The following is a 22,996-nucleotide window of genomic DNA, read 5'->3' on the forward strand; positions in this document are numbered from 1 at the left end:
TGTAAAAAGATACTCTACACAAACAGAAACAAAATGAGAGCAGGCAGGAGTGGCCATACTAACATTGGACAAAATAGACTTTACATCAAAAACTGTCACAAGAGACAATGAAGGACATATATAATGATAAAAGGGCCAGTTCACCAGGAAGATATAACAATTACAAGTATATATAAAGCCAACATCAGAGCACCCAAATATATGAAACAAACATTAAAAAACTGAAGACAGTAATAGCAACACAATAATATCAGAATTTCAATCCTCCATTTTCAATAATGGATAGAACATCCACAAAGAAACAGAGGACTTGAACAACACAACAGACCAAGTGGACATTTCCACACAACAGCAGCAGAATATATGTTCTTGGGTCACCTGGGTGGCTCAGTTGGTTGAGCTTCCAACTTCGACTCAGGTCATGATCTAACGGTTCATGAGTTCTAGCCCTGCACTACTGACAGCTCAGAGCCTGGAGCCTGTTTCGGATTCTGTATCTCCCTCTCTCTCTGCCCCTCCCCTGCTCATACTCTGTTTCTCTCTGTCTTCCAAAAGTAAATAAACGTTAAAAACAATTTTTTTTTAAAGAATACATGTTCTTCGTAAGCATACACAAAACATCCTCCAGGACAGATCACATGTTATGTCACAAAACAAGTCTTAACAAATTTAAGAAGACTGTAATCATATACAATATCCTGTCTGACCACATCAGAATGAAACTGGAAATCAACAGATGGAGGAAAACTGGAAAATTCACAAATGTAGAAATTGAACAACACACTCTTGAACAACTAATAGGCCAAAGAAGAATCAAAAGGGAAATCAGAAAATATTTTGAGGTAAGCAAAGTGAAAACACAACAAACCAAAACTTATGGATGTAGCAAAAGCAATAGAAAGAGTGGAGTTTATTATTAAAAAAGATCTCAGATAAACAACCTAATGTTACAGCTCAAGGAACTAGAAAAACAAACTAAGCCCAAAGTTAAAGGAAGAAAAGAAAGAATAAACATTATGGCAGAAGTAAATGGAGTAGAGAATATAAAATAGAAAAAAAAAGGAAAACTAAGAGTTGTGTTTTTTTTTTTTTAAAGATCAAGAAAATTGACAAACTTTTAGCTAGATGGAGAAAAAAAGAAAATCCTCAAAGCCAGAAATGAAAGATGTGACATTAAACTTATGTCACAGAGGGGCGCCTGGGTGGCTCAGGGGTAAGCATCCGACTTTGGCTCAAGTCATGATCTCACAGTTTGTGGGTTTGGACCCTGCATCAGACTCTGTGCCAACAGCTCAGAGCCTGGAGACTGCTTCGGATTCTTTGTCTCTCATTCTCTCTCTCTCTCTCTCTGCCCCTCCCCAGCTCACGCTTTTTCTCTCTCTCTCTCTCAAAAATAAATAAACATTACAAAGAATTAAAAAAAAACTTATGTCACAGAAATAAAATAAATGATTATTTTATTATTTTATTATTGACCATTATGAACAACTATATGCCAACAATGTGGATAACCAAGAAGAAATGGACAAATTCCTAGAAACATACACCGACAATGACTGAATCATAAAATAACAAGAAATCTGACCAGATCTGTAATTAGTGAAGAGACTGAAGTGGTAGTCAAAACCTCCCAAAAAATAAAAGCTCAGACCCAGATGGTTTCACTGGAGAATCTACCAAACATTTAGAGAAGAATTAACACCAATCCTTCTCAAACTCTTCCAAGAAACTGAAGAGGAGGGAACACTTTCACACTCATTTTATGAGGCCGGCATTGCTCTGACACCAAAGCCAAAGACACTACAAGAAAAGAAAACTACAGGCCAATATCCCTCATGAATGCAAAATCCTCAACAAAATATTAGCAAGTCAACTTCAACAGCAGATTAAAAGGATCATACACTATTACCAAGTGGGATTTATCCTTGTGATGCAAGGATATTTCCAACATATGAAAATCAACACAGCAATACATCACATCAACAGAACAAAGGATAAATATCACATGATCACCTCAATAAATACAAAAAAAGCACCTGACAAACTCTAATGCCTTTTCATGATAAGAAACCACTGAACAAACTGGGAATAGAAGGAAATTACTTTAACATAATAATAAAGGCCATCTATGAAAAGCCCATGGTAACTAACAGCATACTCAATGGTGAAAAACTGAAAGCTTTCCCTCTAAAATCAGGAACAAGGCAAGGATGCTCACTCTTGCCACTTCTATTTACACAGTACTGGAAGTCTTAACAAGAGCAATTAGGCAAGAAAAAGAAATAAAAGGCAACTAAATTAAAAAGGAAGAAGTTACATTTTGTCTGTTTATAGATGATCTGACCTTATATGTAGAAAGCCCTAATAATTCCACACACACACACGTTAGAACTGATAAACAAATTAAAGTTGCAGGATACAAAATCAACAAACAAAAATAAGTTGCATTTCTATACACATACAATTAACAATCCAAAAACAAAATTAAGAAAACAATCCCATGTACAATAGCATCAAAAAAATAATAAAACACTTAGAAATAAACAAAAAAGGGCAAAAGACTTTTTTTTAATGTTTATTTTTGAGAGACAGAGACAGAGCATGAGCAGGGAAGGGTCAGAGAGAGAAGGAGACACAGAATCTGAAGCAGGCTGCAGGCTCTGCACTGTCAGCACAGAGCCTGATGCTGGGCTCGAACTCATGAACCCTGAGATCATGACCTGAGCCAAAGTTGAACACTCAACCAACTGAGCCACCCAAGTGCCCCAAAAGACTTCTTTTTAAGTGTATTTGAGAGAGATAGCATGCATGTGCACACACAAGTGGGGAAGGGGAGAGGAAGGGGCGGTCGAGAGAAAATCCCAAGCAGGCTTCATGCGTGATGTGGGGGCTTGAACTCATGAACCACAAGACGATGACCTGAGCCAAAAGCAAGAGTCAGACTGAGCTATGCAGGCACCCCTGTTTTTTTTTTAAAGGGGAAAAAGACTTTTACATTGAAAACTACAAAGTAATGTTGCTGAATGAAATTAAACAAGACATAAAAAGATATCTCACATTCATAAATGGGAAGACTTAATATTGTTAAAATGTCCACACTACCCAAAGCAATCTACAGATTCAGTGCAATCCCTATCAAAATGACATTTTGCAGAAATAGAAAAAACAATCATAAAATACATATCGAATCCCAAAGGTCTTTGAATAGCCAAAACAATCTTGAGAAAGATAAAGGTGGAGGCTTTACACACTCTAACTTTGAAACATATTACAAAGCTATGGTACTCAAAACAGTATAGTACTGGCATAAAAGCAGATAAAGAGACCAATGGAGCAGAATATTAATTCCAGAAATAAACCCATACACAAGGTCAAATGATCCTCAACAAAGGTGCCAAGATTATACAATGAGGAAAGGATAGTCTCTTCAACAAACTGTGTTGGGAAAACAGATATCCACATGTAATAAAAAAAAAAAAAAAATGACATCGGACCCTTATTTTATATCATACACAAAAAACAATTATAAATGGATTATAAACATTAAGACTTAAACATAAGACCTGATATTATAAACCTCCTATAAAAAAAAAAGAGGAAAGCTTGATGACATTAGTTTTGGCAATGATTTCTTGGATAGGGTACCAAAAGTACAAGAAACAAAAGCATAAGACTTAAACATAAAACCTGAAATTATAAAACTCCTATTAAAAAAAAACAAGAGGAAAAGCTTGGTCTTGGCAATGATTTCTTGGACAGGATACCAAAAGTACAAGCAACAAATGCAAAAATAGACAAGTGGGACTACATCAAACTAAAAAGCTTCTGTACAGAAAAGGAACCAATTAACAGAGTGAAAATCCATGGAATGGGAGAAAATATTTACAAACCATATATCTGATGAGGGTTTAAATCCAAAAGGTATAAGGAACTACTGCTCAATAACAACAACAAACAATTTAAAAATGGGCAACAGACTTGAGTAGACATTTCTCCAAAGAAGACACACAAATGGATAACAGGTATATTAAAAGATGCTCAGCATCACTAATCACCAGGGAAATGCAAATCAAAACCACAATATCACCTTATACATGTTAGGATGGCCGTTACCAAAATGAACCCAAAATAAAACCAAACAAAACCAAACAAAAAACATAAAATAACAAGTGTTGACAAGGATGTGGAGAAATTAGAACCCTTGTGGATTGTTGGTGGGAACTGAGAAAACAGCATAGAGGCCCCTCAAAATTTTTTAAATAGAACTACCATGTATATGAGCCAGCAATCCCACTTATGTAAATTTATCCAAGAAAATTGAAAACAGGATCTCCAAGAGATATCTGCACTCTTCTGTTCATTTCAGCATTATTCCCAACAGCCAAGAGGTGGAAACAACCTAAATGTCCATCACCTGATGAATGGGTGAAGAAAATGTGGTATATATACATACAATGAATATTATTCAGCCTTAAAAAGTAAGGAAATTCTGGCACATGCCATAACATAAATGAACCTTAAGAACATTATGTTAAATGAAACAAGCCAGTCACAAAAAGGCAAATACTCTATGATTCCACTTACATGAGGTATCTAAAGTAGTCAAATGCAAAAGAGAGAGAGAGAGAAGGAGAGAGATCAACTGCATAGAAGCAGAAAGGAGAATGGTGGGGTGGGGTGAGGAGAGGGGAAAGGGGTGGCTGTTCAATGGGTACAGAGTTGTAGTTGTGCAAGATGAAAGAGTGCTAGGAATTTGTTGTAAAACAGTGTGCATATAGTTAATAATACTGAACTATACACTTAAAAATATGTTAAGAGGGTAAACAAATTGTTAAAAATTTGTTATTTTTTACCACCACTAAAAAAAACCTACAACACTTTTTCATCAATTCAGGAAGTATATGAATGAGGACTGTGTAGTCAGACCTTACTAGTGTTGCAGAAAATACAGAAGATAGAAACCCAATTTATAATGAACCTATAACCTATTGACAGCCCCCCAAATATGTGAGGTTTATAGGTTTGAAACATTTTGAGATTCATGACCTAATTTATCAAAACAACCCTGGGAGGTATATATCATTTCCATTTCATAGCTGAGATTACTTGGGTTTAGAGTCATTGCCTAAAGCTGTCTCACTGATAAGAGACAGAACTAAGATTTTTTTTAATAACAACTTTATTAAGATACAATTCACACACTAAAATTTATCCTTTTTTTTAAAAAAATGACAATTCAGTAGTGTTTAGTGTATTCAGAGTTGTATAGCCATCACCACTATTTCCAGAATGTTCTTATCACCCCCAAAATATACCTGTACCTATTAGCAGTCACTCCCCTTTCTCCCCACCCCTACCCCCAAGTCCTGACAACCACTAATCGACTTTTTTAATTTGCCTGGTCTGAACATTTTATATAGATAGGATTTACAACATACGGCCTTCTATGTCTGATTTCTCTCACTTGGCATAATGTTTTCAAAGTTCATCTGTGTTGTAGCATGTATCAGTACTTCTTCATTCCTTTTGGTGGCTGATTAACATTTCATTGTGAAGATAGTCCCCATTTTGTTTATCCATTCATCAGTTGATGGGCATTTGGTTTATTTCTATTTTTTTAGCTATTATGAATAGTAAGCTTTTGTATAAGTTATATATAAGTTTTGGTGTGATCATTTTTCTCGGGTATATACCTAAGTTTGGAAAGAACCAGGATTTGAGCACAGATCACTTCATCCTGAGCTAATACAATATAAACTATTGAGATCATTCTAATGGCATCAGAGGCAATGAGCTGTATAGGCCACAGCACAGACCTGGAGGGTTGGGTACCCTGAATGCCGGGTGCTGCTCTGTCACTCACCAGCTATGGGGCAAAGCCACTCTGGACATTCAGTGATTCGAGTAGAATCATCTCTAAGGTAAGTCCTTTCCCACTCTAAAATAATTCTATGGTGGTTGACATCCAACCGAAATTTTTTTCAAAAGCAGAAACTGTGCTACTGCTGGGAGTTTTTTTTTTTTCAACGTTTTTTTTTTTTTTTTTTTTTTTTATTTATTTTTGGGACTGAGAGAGACAGAGCATGAACGGGGGAGGGGCAGAGAGAGAGGGAGACACAGAATCGGAAACAGGCTCCAGGCTCCGAGCCATCAGCCCAGAGCCTGACGCGGGGCTCGAACTCACAGACCGCGAGATCGTGACCTGGCTGAAGTCGGACGCTTAACCGACTGCGCCACCCAGGCGCCCCACTGCTGGCAGTTTTGACCAAACTTCCAAACTGACAGAGAGAAAAACTCCATGAGATGTACTGATATGAAAACTCAAAACCTGCTGGAACACAGCCATGAGAAAGGCATATTTTTCTCCCTCCAGCCAGCCTTCCCGCTTCCCCTTGTGGATAATGAGGGCTCAACCAGTGCAATCATTCAAGCCTGGAAAAGAGCCAACACAGAGAGAGCAAGCCTGGGGCTCCACTGGGGACAGGGCACATTCACTGTTGTCATTTGCTAAATCCGCACATTCCTGAGGGCACAAAAACACACAGTAGAGCAGCAGTCCAGGCCAGCTGGCTCTCTCTGGAGGGCATTTCACTGTCACTGCCCTCGGGCTGGGAGTTCCACAAAGCACTTTCCCTTCCAAGCAGGCACAGCCTGTTTCAATGGGATACCACCAGGAGGCACAGAGGCAGGAAATCAGCAGCAATGTTTCTTGACCCATCCCATTCCATTCTCTTTAGGGTGAGAGATTGTGTAAATATTTATGTTAGTTGGGTTTATTAAAAAGAAAGAAAAAGAGAAGACGAAGAGAAGAAATAAGTACGCTTTGGATGGAATCTTATTCTGATCTACAGAAAACGTTTTGCCTCATCTGTTTTCCACTGCTATCTTCAAAATTTCGAGGAGTGATAGTGGTTTTATCAGAGCTTTTGCATATTATCAAAAAAAAGTGATTTCCATAAACCAGAGAAATCAATTCCATGACCTTTTAAGTGACCCTTGAACTTTAAAGAGAACACCTTGCAAGAAAACTCCTACCTTAAACACAAAAATCTATGCAAAGTATACTCTTCCCCTGTATGCAGGATTCTTCCATAGAAGGCACTCAGCAAATGTAATGTGAGTTTAATACAACCAAACGGAATTCTGCATTGTGCCCAATATGAGCCCAAACCTTTGTCCCTGTTTAAAAGGTGGGACTTGGATGCTCCTGGAATGAGGGGCTAAGACTCTGGCTCCCTGTGGTCAAGTGCAGGTGTGTTTCCCACTATTCTCTTCTTGCTCCTCTTCTGTATCCCTCTTGCTGCCCTTCCTTATCAATCCTCTTCACACTCATTCCATTTCTCTCTGACCTCTTTTGCCCCTTCCTTGTATATGACCTCATCTTTCTATTCTAGTCTCAAAGCCCCCACCATCATTTTTCCCAAAGTCAACAATGAGAATCGATTCCATCTAAGGCTTTCCTTCTTCCTTCCCTAACTCACCCCCACCTTCAGCAGGGAAACAGCCACATCCTTTCCAGAGCCTTGGTCTGTCCAAGGCCCCCTGGGTCTCAGGGAGGGATGCAGTAGCCCAGAGTGGAGAGGTCATGAATATGTCCTGCCTTAGTCATCTGCAACTTCACCATCTCCTTCAAGACACTGGAACCAAAAGTACTCAAGCAGGAACACCTATTTAACCTCAGGATTTTTTCTGCATTGCAAATGAGGCAGGATGTCAATATGTGTCTATGCCTCCCAGGGCACCCTAAATCCTACCATTTACAGAGCCCTGTCACAGGCAACAGCTCATTTAAATTTATGACAACCCAGGGGTGCTTGGGTGGCTCAGTCAGTTAAGTGTCCGACTTTGGCTCAGGCCATGATCTCGCAGTTTGTGAGTTCGAGCCCCACTTCGGGCTCTGTGCTGACAGCTCAGAGCCTGGAGCCTGCTTCGGATTCTGTGTCTCCCCCTCCCTCTGCCCCTCCCATGCTCATGCTCTGTCTCTCTCTGTCTCTTGATAAACAAATATTAAAACAAAAAAAATTTTTTTTTAATTTATGACAACCCAGAGTATAGACCACAGCATTGGGGGCACCTTCTCTAAAGTCCAGGTTCCATTTAGTGCAGAACTGGGAACTCAGGACCCCTGGCACTACATCCCCAGCTGCCTTCCTCCAAAATAAAGGTTCCTCTCATTGGCTTCTGTGGTTTTTTCCTCAGGTGTGGACTGCATCCTACCCCACATGCCCTAATCCTTCCAGAGGTCTGTTTTCAGTCAAGCTGGACTATCTTGCTAACTCCTGGAAGACAATGCCAGACAAAATACAGAGATAGGACAAGACACCAAGACTCTGAATGAGGTGCAGAGAGGAAAGAATAATGTCTTATGTTGGAAGCTTCTAGAAACCAATTTCTGAGGTTTGAAGGTTTCTAGGGGAGTGTTTGCTTCTCCTATAACTATTAGACATCCTTTGGGGTACCTAGATGGCTCAGTCGATTGGGCACCCGACTTTGGCTCAGGTCATGATCTAATGGTTCATGGGTTCGAATCCCATGTTGGGCATTGTGCTGACAGCTCAGAGCCTGGAGCCTGCTTCAGATTCTCTGTCTCCCTCTCTCTCTGCCCCTACCCTGCTCATGCTCTCTCTCTCTCTCTCTCTCTCTCTCGCTCTCGCTCTCTCTCTCTCTCTCTCTCAAAAATAAACACTTAAAAAAATTTTTTTAATAAAAAAAAAAACTATCAGACATTCTTTTGCACTGCCGAATACATTGAATTCAAGAACAAATTAAAAGTGCACATGCCTACTGACACTGGGAACAACAAGGATGTAGGTAGACAGTGGTTTTCAACCTTTTACCTCAACACATATGACAGATGGCATTCAGAAGCCTAGCACATTCTCTTGGGTGTACCCAGAGTTTAACAACCCCCAAAATATTGATGTTCTGAAATAATTAATTATCCCCACCTTTCTAAATGTTGGATCAGCAAAGGTAGGCCACAGGCAATAGGAAACACAAGAAAGTCCACACTTACATACAATCCGAGACTCCACCCCTTTCTGCCACTAAAGAAATCATCCTGGAATTCTTATGAGAGTATTGTGGAGATAATGAATTTATTCTAAATTGTTTTAAAAAGCAAATCTTTCAAAAATAGCAACACCTTATATATTATTAGCAATATTGCAAATTACTTGCAATAAGCTTATGAAAAAGCAGTGCTGGTATGGAATAATTACCTCACCAAAAAGAATTGAGGCTAATAATTATCAAGTTTGTGAGTCAGACTGAAGCTTTTGCAGGGAGGGATTATGTCTCATTCATTAGGACATCTTCCACATTGTCTACAAATATCTGACATCACTATGCAGTTCAATACGTTTTTGATCGAATAATTTTAAATCGTCTTTCCAGTTTCCCATAAAGTAAATCTCCACACTGCCCTCCTCAGTTCAAAGAATCACTGCATTTCAGAGTCAGACAGAAATTGGAGGTATTCTGCTCAACGAACATATATCAAGTACTTGCTATGTACTTAGGGTATGCTAAGGGCTGGGTGTGCATTTAATCCTCACAACCCCATTAAGTAATAAATATCACTTTGTAGAAGAGGAAAATAAGTCTCAGAGAGGTTAAGCTACTTGCCTAAAGTCACCCAACCAGAAAGAGGCAGATCCCAAAGTCCATGCTCCAGACCATCCACCACCCCAGAGGTCCCAAGAGATCCAATGACTTGCTGGCGTTGGTGTCCTTTGGGGACATTCCCAATGGGGACATTCCCATTTCCGAGCACTTGCCACCACTCCACCTTCACTAAGGAGAGTTCCTGCAGGGAGGCATTCTCTAAATTGGAAAGATTCTATTCTCACCTGGAAAGAGCCTATTTCTCCACAAAGCCCACCACGCGTATCTGCCGCTTGGACATCAGGCTGTGGGAAAGACAAGCTCAGAGAATGTTTTCCCCATGATCGCTCAAGAACAACAGCTCAGTAGCAATTTGGGTCAATTCTGAGACTGGATTTCATAACTCAGCCTGTCCCATTTCCTGTCCCTTTTCAACTGCAAAAAGCCACCCCGCCCTTAGCGATGAACAGTATTTCAGACTTGCTGCCCAACAAATACACTCGGGTGCCACCCTGTCTTCTAGGACCAGGCCATCTTGGTATACATTGAATTCCCCAAACTTCATGTAACTCCCTGCCTCGTCCTTCCATACCACCCCACCCCGCCCCCTACTCTGGAGGATCTACTCCTGCTGTTCTTCACAGATTTCCTTTGCTTTTCTTCAGAAACCATTCAAATAAAGTGTAAATATGAAGTTCTACCTTTTCCTGCAGATTATCACAATCAGATTGGACGCATTCGGCTCTTGAATTAGCATCCCTGTTCATCTGCAGCTGAAGACTGTCCTCCCTTGTGGAGAACAACACCCTCTCAGATGGTCCCTGGGATCTGGCTTTTCTGTAGCTGCCAGATCCTGGGGGAGGATGGACATTGAAGAAGTGTTCAGCTCAGGAAAGCATCACAAGCGCCTAGCAGTAACCTCTTGGAATTAGCTCCACCCGACTGTCGTTGTCAGGCTGACTCCTACTCAAGCCTCTACACATCTGGACCCTCAGCAATGCCCCTGCCTTTGTAAAAGGCTGGATTTAGTCCTTTTATGCCTATGCCTCTTTTGCTCCACAACAATGCTGCCTAATCTAGAGAAAGAATGTCTTCATGTCAGTATCTGTGTGGTTTCATTGGCTGTCCCCCCAAAGAAGGAATTGTCTGACTCTCCCAGTGCTGGATTCCTCAACTGCAACGCTGGAGCTAGGCTGGGGCAGCATTCGCAAAGCCTCCCTGTGATTGTTTGGTTGGAGGTCTGCAATCTAGTTACCCTCCTTACTATTCTGGGATGCGTATCCCAGAAACAAAGCGAAAGACAAGGACAGCCCAGTGTGCAAAATGCATCCATGAAGGTTTGCTAAGACAGTGTTTAAAATATCATTCCTGTAGAATTTTTCCCTTTAAAAGGAGAACCAAACTTTTCAAACAGAAATGAATCATAAGGCAACACAAAAACCCTGTGTGAAGTGAAAAGGCTTGCAGAGCACACCCTCACCTTAGGTCACAGAAGTGCCCACTGCATGTACTGCCTGTATTATTACCACAGATGTTCTGCAGCCCATCATATTTAATCACAAACATGTGTGGTATTTAGTTCAGCTATGTGACAGGAAATACCATTTGTAAAATACTAACCCACAGCAAAACCTACCCGTGCCTTTGAATATTATCTGTGCTGGTTCCAGCTCAGCTCCCCAGCACCACTCCCCACCCCCTGCTGTGGATTTAACCTCCACTTCTCCAGGATGAATCTGGGTCCTGGCCGTTTTTTTTTAACCTTTTTTAAATAATCTTCTCATTTCCTAAATCTGGAGAGTAGTATAAACAGGTAGTAACCCAAACTAACTAGTCCCAGGAGACGGTCTTTATGTGAACAAAGAAAAAATTTTGCGCTGGGTGGGCCATTCTGATTTCAGAATGTTATTCTCACCGTGACACTTTTTTATATTTATTTAGTTACTTTGAGATGGGGGGAGGGGCAGAGAGAGAGGGGGGGAGAGAGAGAGAATCCCAAGCAGGCTCTGCACTGTCAGCGCAGAGCCTGATGTGGGGCTCAAACTCATGAACCATGAGATCATGACCTGAGTGGAAATCAAGAATTGGGTGCTTTACTAACCGAACCACCCAGGCGCCCCTCACCATGACACTTTTATGGAATAGGTACACCACATCCATATCACTGCCATAAATGCTATGGAATTTACTAAGCAGAGACCTCTGAGCCTCACTTTCTTTATCTGTGAAATGGTGATATTTGCCTCATATGTAAATTGCCACGTTATGGGTACTTGGTACCCATAGCAGATCCAAAGTAGGCTCTGTGCTGTGTTGGTACATATAGTTTTCCTTTCTCTTTGTCTTTCTCCTTTCTGTTTTCCCTGTCTCCCATTCTAGCCTTCCTTTCTCAAGTCAGGAAGAAAGGAAAAAGCCCAGACTCTGCAGTTTGCTTTAGCATCAGGTCAACTTGTTACAAATCCTTTTCTAGAACTAGGTGTCCATTCTGTCTGGCACATGACTATGCCTCTATCCTGCTCTCCAGATGTGATCTGTTCCTTAGTCCCTTGTGCTTGAATCCCTGCTCAGGGTTTCTCCTTGAAGACGGAATCTCTCAAAACAGAAAGAAGTTAACAGGCTTGGGGAAAAGACCCATGGTCAAATGTGTTTGAGAAACCCTGGTTAAGCAAGGGTTTACATGTCTCTACATGGCATTCCTTCCCAGAGCCTTCAGAAGCTAACCTTCTTATGGGCTCCAGGATGGGATAACAGGAAGCCATCCTCAAAGACCCACATGGATGGTTTGCCTCAGAACATTCTGGAATGTGCTTTTTTTTTTTTTTTTTTTTTAAGGTTTATTTACTTTTGAGAGAGAGAGAGCAAGAGCAGGGGAGGGGGAGAGAGAGAGAGACAGAGGATCCAAAGCAGGCTCTGTGCTGACAGCAGAGAGCCCTACATGAGGCTCGAACCCACAAACTGTGAGATAATGACCTGAGCTGAAGTCAGACGCTTAACCGACTGAGCCAGCGAGGCTCATGGAACATGCTCTTCTAAGAATAAAGTGTCTGGGGCTAGGAAACACACAGTCCACCTTTAATTCCTGATGCCCTGGCCTTTTCATTCTGTTGCCACCACCGTCTCTGCTCTAACCATGAAGATTGGCTCCAGGCCCAGACAGCTTCTCTAGCTTAGCAGAGTCTCAGCATCACTCTCAGAACAAGCAAACCCCAGGTTCTTCCCCTGGGACACCAGCAGTTCTCATGGAAGGACATACCCCTTTTGCTTACCCAGACAGGAGACCAAAGAGCTTCCAGATAGGCCATGACTGGAGTGAACTCTTGCCTTTGACCTCGGCAAGCATATGAGAGTTTTGATCCCCAGGTCATCCTCTGGCATTGAGGGTGGCATCTGGCAGCTCTCTTCACTGGCAGCACTAAAGCCTCCCACCCCAGGTCCTGGCCTCTTCTGGCCAAGGCAGGGAACCCACCCAGGTCTCAGACCCTCTATGGGAATCAGGCTCTGGAATGCTGCATGATGCCCAGGGCACACTCCACCCCTGGAACCGTGGAGCCTCAGCCTGTCTCTCCCCAACCCCACGAAGCCCCAGCCCAAGGTCATCTTCCCTTCACGGGCCTCTGGGACCCTCCTCAGTCTCCTACTACAGAGGGTCCAGGAGGGAACAGTGTGGGGCTACGGGCTAGGGCCAACCTCTCATCTGCCCCTTTAATGGGTGGCACTGAACCCTTGGGCTATTCTCTTAGGGAAGAGTGAGCACCCAGCACATTCTACAGCCAAGTCTTGTCCAAAGTGTGAAGGAAGGAAACCACCTCAATCAGAGTCTTCTTGGTGGTAGACACAGTGCTGGGACTCATGGTCTCAACCAGCCATCTGCCTGCCCTAAAGGTCTGTTCTCTGTCCTTAGGACCTGTAGGTGACAAATGGGGACCTCTTGAGCCACAATTAAGAAGAGCTCCTTGTGCATGGGCTCCTGCCCTCTAGTCGCAGCAAGGGCTCAACCCACAAAGGCAGAAGAGCATGGAGGTCTAGGGGACAGACTCTCACACCCAAGTCACCTGGCCTCTCATCTCACTTCCTCTACTTAGTATCCCTGACACATGTTGCTTAACATTCTCAGGGTCCTCATCTATAAACTGAATATGAATCACACCTACTTCCCAAGTTCTAAATAAGTTAATGCCAAATTAATAAGTAAAATGCTATATCATAGGCACTCAAAAAATAGTAGCACAGTGCTTACAAGTGAGGAGTTCTTGAGTCAGCACTGACCATTGCTAGCAGCCCCAGGCCAAGCAGCAGGCTGGGCCAGGCCCGCAGGTGACACTGATGAGGGCCCAGGGCTTCCTGCCTAGTCCTAAACTGGTTCTCCCATTCTATGGCAAGAGAAAACCAAGGTGCAAGCCCAGCGTGTACTGAGCTGTGAAATAAAAAGCACAACTTAAGCAAGTCAGCACAGCACCTGGAGATGGCAAAAGTAATCATGAAAAAGACTGATCAAAAATGATGTAGGGCTTTTCTACGTGTGGCCGACAGTTGTAAGGTGAAACCCTGGGACCACACTCATCACCCATACCAGAGACTCAGCATGGCTGTGTCCCAGCGATCTTCCACTGGCATGACTCAACTCCCCAGGGGACACTTGGCAGTGTTTGGGGACATTTAGTTGTCACAACCAGTACAGGGGGTACTACTGACATCGAGTGGGTAGGGGGCAGGGATGCTGCTTAACATCCTACCATGCACAGCACAGCCTCCACAACGAAAAATTACCTGACCTAAAATGTCAATAGCACTGGGGCACCTGGGTGGCTCATTTGAGTAAGTGTCCAACTCTTGTCAGCTCAAGTCATGATCTCACAGTTTGTGAGTTCAAGCCCCACAGAGGCTCTGTGCTAATGGTGCAGAGCCTGCTTGGGATTCTGTCTCTCCTTCTCTCTGCTCTTCCCCCACTTGTGCTCGCTCTCTCTCTCTCAAAAAATTAAAAAAAAAAAAAAATGTCAATAGCACCAAGGTTGAGAACCCCTGTTCCTTGTTGAGAAGGCCAGTGAGCTGAGTATGCCAAGCAGGATATCTGCCCTTCTGCATCTGTCTACTTTGTAGATAATCCATTGGAAGCTTAAGTTGGGCAATGTGCCTGAGGTGGCACAACCAGAAAAAGGTGCTGTCAGAATCGAACCCTGTCTGGGCCCCAAATCTCACGCCCTTTCCACTACACCACACTGATTACCAGGGCAGTAGTCACAACAGGAGAGAGGACAGATAAAGTTTTTATATAGAAGACTTGCCAGGATTTGGACACCAAAGTGATCTCAAAAAACACAGGAAAAGGGGGAATCTGGCACTTAGAAAAGTAGAGCCAGAGGAGAGGCAGCAAGAGGGGCAGGTCTGAGGTACATCCAAGTGGAAATATCTAGCAAGGAGCTAGAAACACAAGACAGTACTTGGAGAGAAAAACCAGAGGCTACACAGGTAGAGCTGGGTCTCTTTCTAGGCTAGGTAAGAGCAGAATGCAGGAGAAAACAGGGGAGGCCGCATGGCATCCAAAGCTGAGGACTGGTCACTTTATAGGAGGAGGGGAAAAAAGGGAGAAAGGGAGACACACCCAAGAGGTCAAGGTAAAACCTGGAGGTGAAAGGATCCCTAAGGCAGGAAAGAATGTCCTCATGAGGCCTTGGAAGAGCAGCAGAGGGCAGGGAAAACAGAGGTGAGAGACATCTGGGTTTAGTGACAGGGTCTGTAGGGATGGGGTGGGAGCAATTTCACCAGTGGGTGGGGGTGAGGCCAGGCTGCCAGTCTGGAAGCAAAGGGAATACAGATGCTGGGGCCCACAGGCAGAGGCTGTGGTTGGCGGTCCATGTCTTGGCCACCTCAATCCCCCAGCCCCCAGTTCCTGGTTTGGGCAGCTCTGGGGCTGCGTTGTTTCCTGGGTGCACTGGTTTCTGGCAGCCCTAGCAAAAGCCCCCTTTTTCAAACTCTACCTACACTTCAGTCTTAGGAGCACAAAAAGGCCCCAGGGCTTCCCACTCTCCAAAAAATCCAGCCCACCCCAGGCCAGGAGAAGGAGGCAGACAAGTGAGCCTTCGAGCCTTCGTGCAGGCGAGGGCCAACAAACAAGGCCTGCTTTCAAGGCTGCCTTCTGGTATTTATGTTCCTGTGGGCTCTCCAGTGGGAAGAGCTAGGCACTCAAGAGGAGGAAATGAGAAAGGGCATTATCTCCTCAGGGGCCCCTAGGGCTGGGCGGGGGTGCAGGACGCTGTGGTTACTGGATGGTGGCTCCCGGGTTTCAACTCTGCATTCTCAAAGGAAACCTTGAAAAAGATGTGGGATAAAGTCAGCTGAAGGGGGCCTGGCTCAGATCACATGTCTCAAACATGCAAATCTCCTCCTTACCCTCTTCTCTGCAGGCCCAAGGGCCCTCCTGAAGATAAGCAGAAAGTCCTGGAAGTTTAAAGAACTCTCTGGATCCAGGATCTCTCTCTGGACTTAAATATTGGGGGTGGGGGACAAAATCAACCACTTTGCTATGAAACCTGGTCAAGTAATTTATCTTAATTACCATGTAATTATTTTTAGTGTTTTCAGAAGAAGCTGTAGCTAAATGGCCCAGAAAGGATATTTAATGCTTTAGAATGCGATTCCCTCCCACACACTAATCATGCTGCGTTCAGACTGGAATGGTCTGAGAAGTTAAGGACCATCACATGCTGGGAGAGACCCAGGACCTTCATCCTTGGATGCTGGGGCTCTTCTGCCACATGTTCTGGTACAAATTCTTGTACCCCCAACCCCTGCGCATTCACTCAGCAAATAGTGTCTTCCAAGTTCTGGGTCCTGGGTGAAACACCATGCAGACAACAGAAACCAGTATGACCTGATTCCTGTGGTGGGGAAAGAAGGGTTTAGAAGTTAGGTTGTGTGTGAATCCTGGCCCCACCACTGACCAGCTGTGTGACAGGGGCAAGTTACTTTAATTCCCCAGGTGTGAAAAAAAGCATAATCATAGTTAACTTTTACTGTTTGTTATGGGCTGAATTGTGCCCCGCAATTCAGCCCTAATGCCTAGTACTTCAGAATGTGACTGTGGTTAGATAAGGGCCTCTAAAGAGTTGTTTCAGTGAAAATGAGACTGTTAGGGTAGTCCCTGAGCCAATCTGACTGGTGTCCCTATAAGAAGTGAGGACAGACAGACAGACACCAGAGAGGAAGACACAGAGAAAACGCCACATAAGGACACAGCCAAGGAGAGAGGTCTCAGAAGAAACCAAACCTGTCAGCACCTTGATCTTAGGTTTCCAGCTTCCAGAACTGTGAGAAATGCATTTCTGTTGTTTAAACCACAGAGGCTGTGGTTTTTCTGACATGGTAGCTAGAGCAAACAGAGACAGGGTTCTTGAGACACTAAATAAAGTAACACCTGTAAGATGGCAGGTGCATAAATAGAGGCTGTTCTCACTAGATTCCTGCTCCCAAGCTGCTTATAACCTGGTAGGAAAGACCAGAGGTAACAACAAATGAAAGAATGTGCTCACTCTCCCGCACTAAAGCATACTGGGAGGTTGGGAGAGGACAGCCCTGGCGCAGAGGGAGGCAGGCTCTCTGGGGAGGGGACACATGCTTGGGCAGAGACATGGGGCAGCAGATGAGGCATCAGTGACCATACCCTCTTGCCCATGTTTCTGTGCATGTGGGTTACACGCCAGTTAATACCAGCATAGGGGACTGTCTCCTGCCTGGCTTCATCCATGAAACCCAGTTGTGCACAGGCTGACTGCTGCTACGGCAGGTCTCCCCTCCATAGCTGCCCAAACTGGACCACAAGCCCCAGAGACGAAAGACATCAGAAGTAATCCAGGCTGTGTGCAAGCCTCACATCGAATGCATTTTGGCTTATCTGTGGCCAGTTCTGAGCTGTTGCTGACCACCAAGCTCACCTGGAAATACCCGAATCACTGAATACACAGGCAGGAACCACTGACTTACAGAGAACCAAAGCACATTTGCTTCAATCCTCACCATTCCCGGCAATTCAATGAATGAACATGTATAAATATGTAACTTGAACAATTCTAAGATTTTAAAAATCACTCATGAAAGTCCTACTTACAAACTAAGTACACAAGATCAACCTTTCACTTGGGCTCTTGGTCACAAATGCAGATATCACACACAAAAATAGTATTTGTGCCTCTCAGGCTACAGGGAGTGCACACAAAATATTTGTGAACTTTATTGCATTTTGAAGGCCACTAAAGGTTTTAACAAAGAATTTTGCACTTACAGCAAAGTCTGATTAGAAACGTGTAAGTAGGGGGGCACCTGGGTGGCTCAGTCAGTTAAGCGACTGTGGTTCAGATCATGATCTCACAGTTTGTGGGTTTGAGCCCCGCATTGGGCTCTGTGCTGATAGCTCGGAGCCTGGAGCCTGCTTCGGATTCTGTGTCTCCCTCTTTCTTCGCCCCTCCCCTGCTCATGCTCTGTCTCTCTCTCTCAAAAATAAATAAACATTTAAAAACATAAATTTAAAAACAAAAAGAAACACGTAAGTAGGTATAAATGAACAGATTTGCCCACTGACATTCTCAGCGATGGGCATTAGCTTATATTTAAACTTACACATCACAGGGTGCCTGGCTGGCTCAGTCAGAATGACTCTTGATCTCAGGGTTGTGAGTTTGGCCCTATTTTGGGTGTAGAGATTATTTAAATAAATATATAAACTTAAAAAAAAAATCTTATGGGGCGTCTGGGTGGCTCAGTCAGTTGAGCCTCTGACTTCGACTCAGGCCATGATCTCACAGTTCATGAGTTTGAGCCCCATGTTGGGTTCTGCGCTGATAGCTCAGAGCCTGGAGCCTGCTTCAGATTCTGTGTTTCCCTCTCTCTGCACCCCCCCCCCCACCACTTGTGATGCCTCTCTCTCTCTCTCTCTCAAAAACAAATAAACATTAAAAAATAATAATAACTTACTAACTCTACATACCAACCAGGGTGCTTGAATGGCCTCCTTCTTCTGGACTCCGAATCTCCATGTAAATGAGTAACTCCCAGTGTCCTCTCAGAACACCCAGGTGCCTGTGCATATTTCTGCTCAGTGATGTCCATGAGCTCCAGACAGCACAGCAAGGGGCTCACCCAGCTCTAAGATGCAGGCCGACCTCCATGGACATGCCCAGGGCCTCTCTCGCCATACCCCTCTCTCCACCAGACCTTCTACTATTGCTCACAGCACAAAAATGTGCCTCTGGGTGAGATCCCCACAGCTGTTTGCCCAGCCTGGAAGCCAGGAGGTCAGTGTTTAGGAGGTTTTGTTCCAGCTCTGCTTCATTCTGTCTCTGTAAGTTAGAACAAGTCATTGCTAGCAACTGGCTTCAAAAAGTCCTAACAATTTATGAAGATTCAAACTCTACCAATCTGTGAAGATGAAGTCTCCTGAAAAAGAGGCCGTACAGAGAAGTGTGTGCCTCCCTGAAGACCCGTTCCTATCCAATCTCTTTAGGACTCCTGCAACCATGCTTCAGGATGAAAGTTTTCTAATGGTGGTCACAACAGTATCTCCCATCTAATGCTCTTCTAAAAAGCCATGGAGCAGAGAAGCTGTATTTCCCCTTCCCTTGAAGGTGGGTCTGTCACTGCTCCCACCAATACAGTGTGGCAGAAGTAACACTGTGGCAATTCTAGGCATAGGCCTGAACTGCCCCAGAAGCTGCCCCTCCTGCTCTGTGGGAGCGCTGAGCCACCACGTAAGAAGCCCAGGCTACATGGGGGAGCCACACTGAGGCGCCATCTTGGACATCCAGCCACCTTAGCTTTCAGTGATTCCAGCCTTGGCTGCCATCTGACTAGAACTATATGAGAGACCCTAAGCCAGAACCACCCAGCTGAGCCCAGTGTACCCACACGACCAGGAGAGATCATGTTAAATTGTGATCTTTAAGCCTCTACGTGTTTTTGTGTGGTAAAATACACATAAACATAACATTTACCTTTTTAGCCACTTTCAAGTGTAAAGTCCTGGTATTAAGTACATAGTTGTGCAACCATCACTACCATCCATCTTCAGAACTTTCCATCTACCCAAATTGAAACTCTGGACTCACTGAACCCTAACTCCGGATGCCCCGCCCCAGCCCCTGGCCACCACCACTCTACTTTCTGCCTCTGTGAAGTTGACTACTCTAAGTACCTCATCTAAGGAATTGTACAATATTTATCCTTTTGTGACTGGCTTATCTCACTTAGTATAATGTCTTCAAGGTTCATCCATGTTGAAATACATGCCGGAATTTTCTTCCTTTTTGAGGCCGAGCAATATTCCAGTGCATATGTACACTAGTCTGCCTGTCTGTTCATCCATCAATGAAAACCTCTACACTTTGGAGTGGTTGTTCTACAGCAATACACAGTCGGAGCACTGGGCAATACAGGCCTGGTATAGCAGAGCAAAGCCCCTAAGGCAGATGTCAAGAGCTGGGAAGTCTGACAGAAACACAGAGCACCAGGGCACTAACCCCCAGGGTAGATGACTAAGGAATCCAGGCTGGAATTCCCAATAGCGCTCATCACAGCAAGCTGGTTGCCTCCTGGGGTCTCCATTCTAGGCTGGGCACCACCCCCAGACAGGGACTGGCAGGACCCTGTTCATGCCTGGGTGCCTGCCCTGGCACAGGCTGATAGATCCAATAAACATTTGGTGAATGACTGAAAAATGTACGTGACATTGAAGCCAGGTTCTGGGTCATGTCAGAGTCTCTTACAGGCTCCCTATAGGGCAAGAACTGTGCCAAGGAAAATGCAGGAAAACAGCTGCTTCTGGCTGGAAATGGAAAGGGGAGGTGGCAGCAGCAGGACGATCTGACAGGGGAAAAACCCACAGCTTCCCTGGGAAGAGCAGGATCTCCACCAAAGTACTACCCTGACCCAGGCAGCGTAGCGAGACTTCTATCTGAAGAGGAGGCCCCTTGGGAAGGGTGTGCTGGGCATCAGCCTGAGCCAACAGGATGAGGTATCTTAGGCACCAGCCCTGCTTAGCATGTCAGCCTCAGTTCCCAGGGCTCAGGGCAGTAGAGCTCTGTGTGTCCATTTTAGGAGCAGGACGGGTTAGAGGAGCTCGGCCCTTTGGCCTGGCACAGGCTATGGTGGGCTGTAAGGGAGACTTGAACTCTGAGCTGAGTCACATATCTGAGCCCTGGGAGCTCTGAGACAATGACCTTCCTTCACTACAGGGGGAGCCAGGTTGGTTGTACCATGACCCCTGCCCTCTCACCGGTAACTACTTTGCTGAGGAAAGCCAACATTCTCTTCCTGCTGCACTGCTCCATTTGGTCACATAACTAGGGTGCCCGACACAGGTCAGGATGCATCAGAGCACAGAAGCTAATTCCAAATCTAAGAAGAGGACTCATTTCTGGTTGACTTTTTAAAGAGTGAGTAACAACCATACAATGCCCACTTGGGGTTTAACAAAAAGGGCTCATGTTATGTTTCAACTCTGCATTCAGGTTTTCCAGACTTTAAAGATAAAGCAAAACCCCAAGTAATAATTACAAAGGTGTTTTTCTCTATTTCTCTTCAAAGCATATACCTTGAAGGTTAGAAACTGCTTACATGTGGAAGGCAGTTTAGAAGTACCAATAAAAGAGTTCAAGAAACATGGATTTTTGAACTTGGCTCAGCTTCTAAGTAATCGTGGGGCTTTAAGCAAACTAATTACCCTCCTTGGGTCTCAGTTTCATAATGATAAATGAAGGAAAATAGTCTGTACTCCCATGATTTGGTTATGTGCATTAATGAGAATAACTATATGTGAGATGATATATAGATACACACTTACATATGGGAAGTCCTCATAAGAAAAACTAAACTATAAATATGTTAGAGATTTACTTATGTTCAGTAGGTGCTTGCTGAATAAATGGCAAAAAAACCCAAGACAATAACAAGACACATTTGGTGAGAACAGTCCCTCTTCACACTAGGAAATCCCCACTAGTGCATCTACCGGATCTTAGAAGACCACCTCTCTCCGCAGGAGGCTGAGCCCTTCTCATCCATATCTTAAGAACCAATTCTCAGGGCACCTGGGTGGCTCAGTCGGTTAGGCATCTGACTTCTGCTCAGGTCATGATCTCATGGTTCGTGAGTTTGAGCCCCACACTGGGCTGCTGTCAGCACAGAGCGGACTTTGGATCCTCTGTCCCCTCTCATTGCCCCTCTCCTGCTTGCACCCTCTCTCTCTCTCAAAAATAAGTAAACATTAAAAAAAAAAACCCAACTCTCCCAGCCTGCACGCTCCCCTCCCATCTGGTCTTATATTCACCAGCCTGAAATCCAGGGTCAAAGCCTGACCCAGCCCCCTGGCCCAACTCTCACTCCAGTTCACGAGACGAAGCTACATCTTAGGACAACTTCCAAACTCAGAAGTCTAGGCCTGCACCATGGGTCTCCAGTGCCTTTGATAGCAGAGGGAAACAACTTACACCCTCTTCCTGGTTTTCGTGAAGCACAGCCATGTGGAAAATTTGTGGACCAGGAGCTCAGGGCCTCCTCCCCCGACCTCAGACCTGGACTCCACTCATTACCTTCCCCTGCAAAACGAGGCTTGCACAAGTTCTTCTACCTCAAAGGGCTTTGGGGAGCATCATATAAGGTGAAGGACTCAGAAGTTTCTCTGAAAAATATGAAGCATTATAAATTCTTTTGCTTTTGTTACTCTTGCTTGTTTACTTCAATATGGTCTCAGATTAAGAGTCACTAAGGGCCTGGGATTGCTCCCCCGGGGGAAACTCTTTTGGTACAATGACCACACACAGAGAGAAAAGCTTGATGCCCTTTGCATTTCCAGCGCTAAGAGCAAATGCAGTATGAGCTCCAGGACAGTGGATGGGACAGAAGTCAGGAAACCAGGTTCCGGGCCTCTTTGGCCCTGCCAATAAATTAAGCGCATCACTTAACCTCTCTGGGCATTTTTCTTCATATGCACAATGGAACTGACAAGCCACCCGCATTCCTATTCACCAGGATGCCAAGAGGGCAAAGAATCTGAAAAGAAAAACACTGCACAAATAGAAATGTTGTAGTATTCAGTGGGCTTGGAGTTTAGAAAGAAGAGATGGAAAAGAAAACTAAAGGGGGGAAAGGAACAAATAATAAAGCAAGAAGACATCTGGGGTGAAATGTGAGGCACTTGAGAAGGCCCAGATGGAATGCTATGGAAGTTTCCAGTACAGTTAGTATCCCCCAAGCCCGAGAGTCTCTCTGGATTAGAAGCTCCACCACAGAGACATCTGAAGTTCAACTCCAGCAGAGAAAAGTGGATGGAAGGAAATGAAGTCCATCTACCACCTGTGGTGGCCTGAGACATACCAGAAGCCTAGGCTCGCTGCTATTTGCTTTT

The 22,996-nt window shown here is 44.2% G+C and overlaps 1 protein-coding gene across 5 annotated transcripts in view; it reads right to left on the minus strand.

Moving 5' to 3' along the window:
- Positions 1–22,996, minus strand: part of STON1 (stonin 1) — a 51,894-nt gene that overhangs the window by 16,034 nt on the left and 12,864 nt on the right. The window contains exon 1 of one of the 5 annotated variants that reach the window (XM_058684157.1): positions 18,584–18,868. The exons of 2 other annotated variants lie outside the window; for them this stretch is intronic. The gene's annotated coding sequence lies outside the window, so the exon portion shown is untranslated. Of the gene's footprint in view, positions 1–9,851; positions 9,975–10,307; positions 10,793–18,583; positions 18,869–22,996 lie in introns of those variants that run through there. 2 more of the 5 variants (XM_058684154.1, XM_058684156.1) reach the window with 2 other exon arrangements.

The sequence above is a fragment of the Neofelis nebulosa genome, chromosome 9 (assembly GCF_028018385.1).
Source record: "Neofelis nebulosa isolate mNeoNeb1 chromosome 9, mNeoNeb1.pri, whole genome shotgun sequence".
Taxonomy (NCBI): domain Eukaryota; kingdom Metazoa; phylum Chordata; class Mammalia; order Carnivora; family Felidae; genus Neofelis; species Neofelis nebulosa.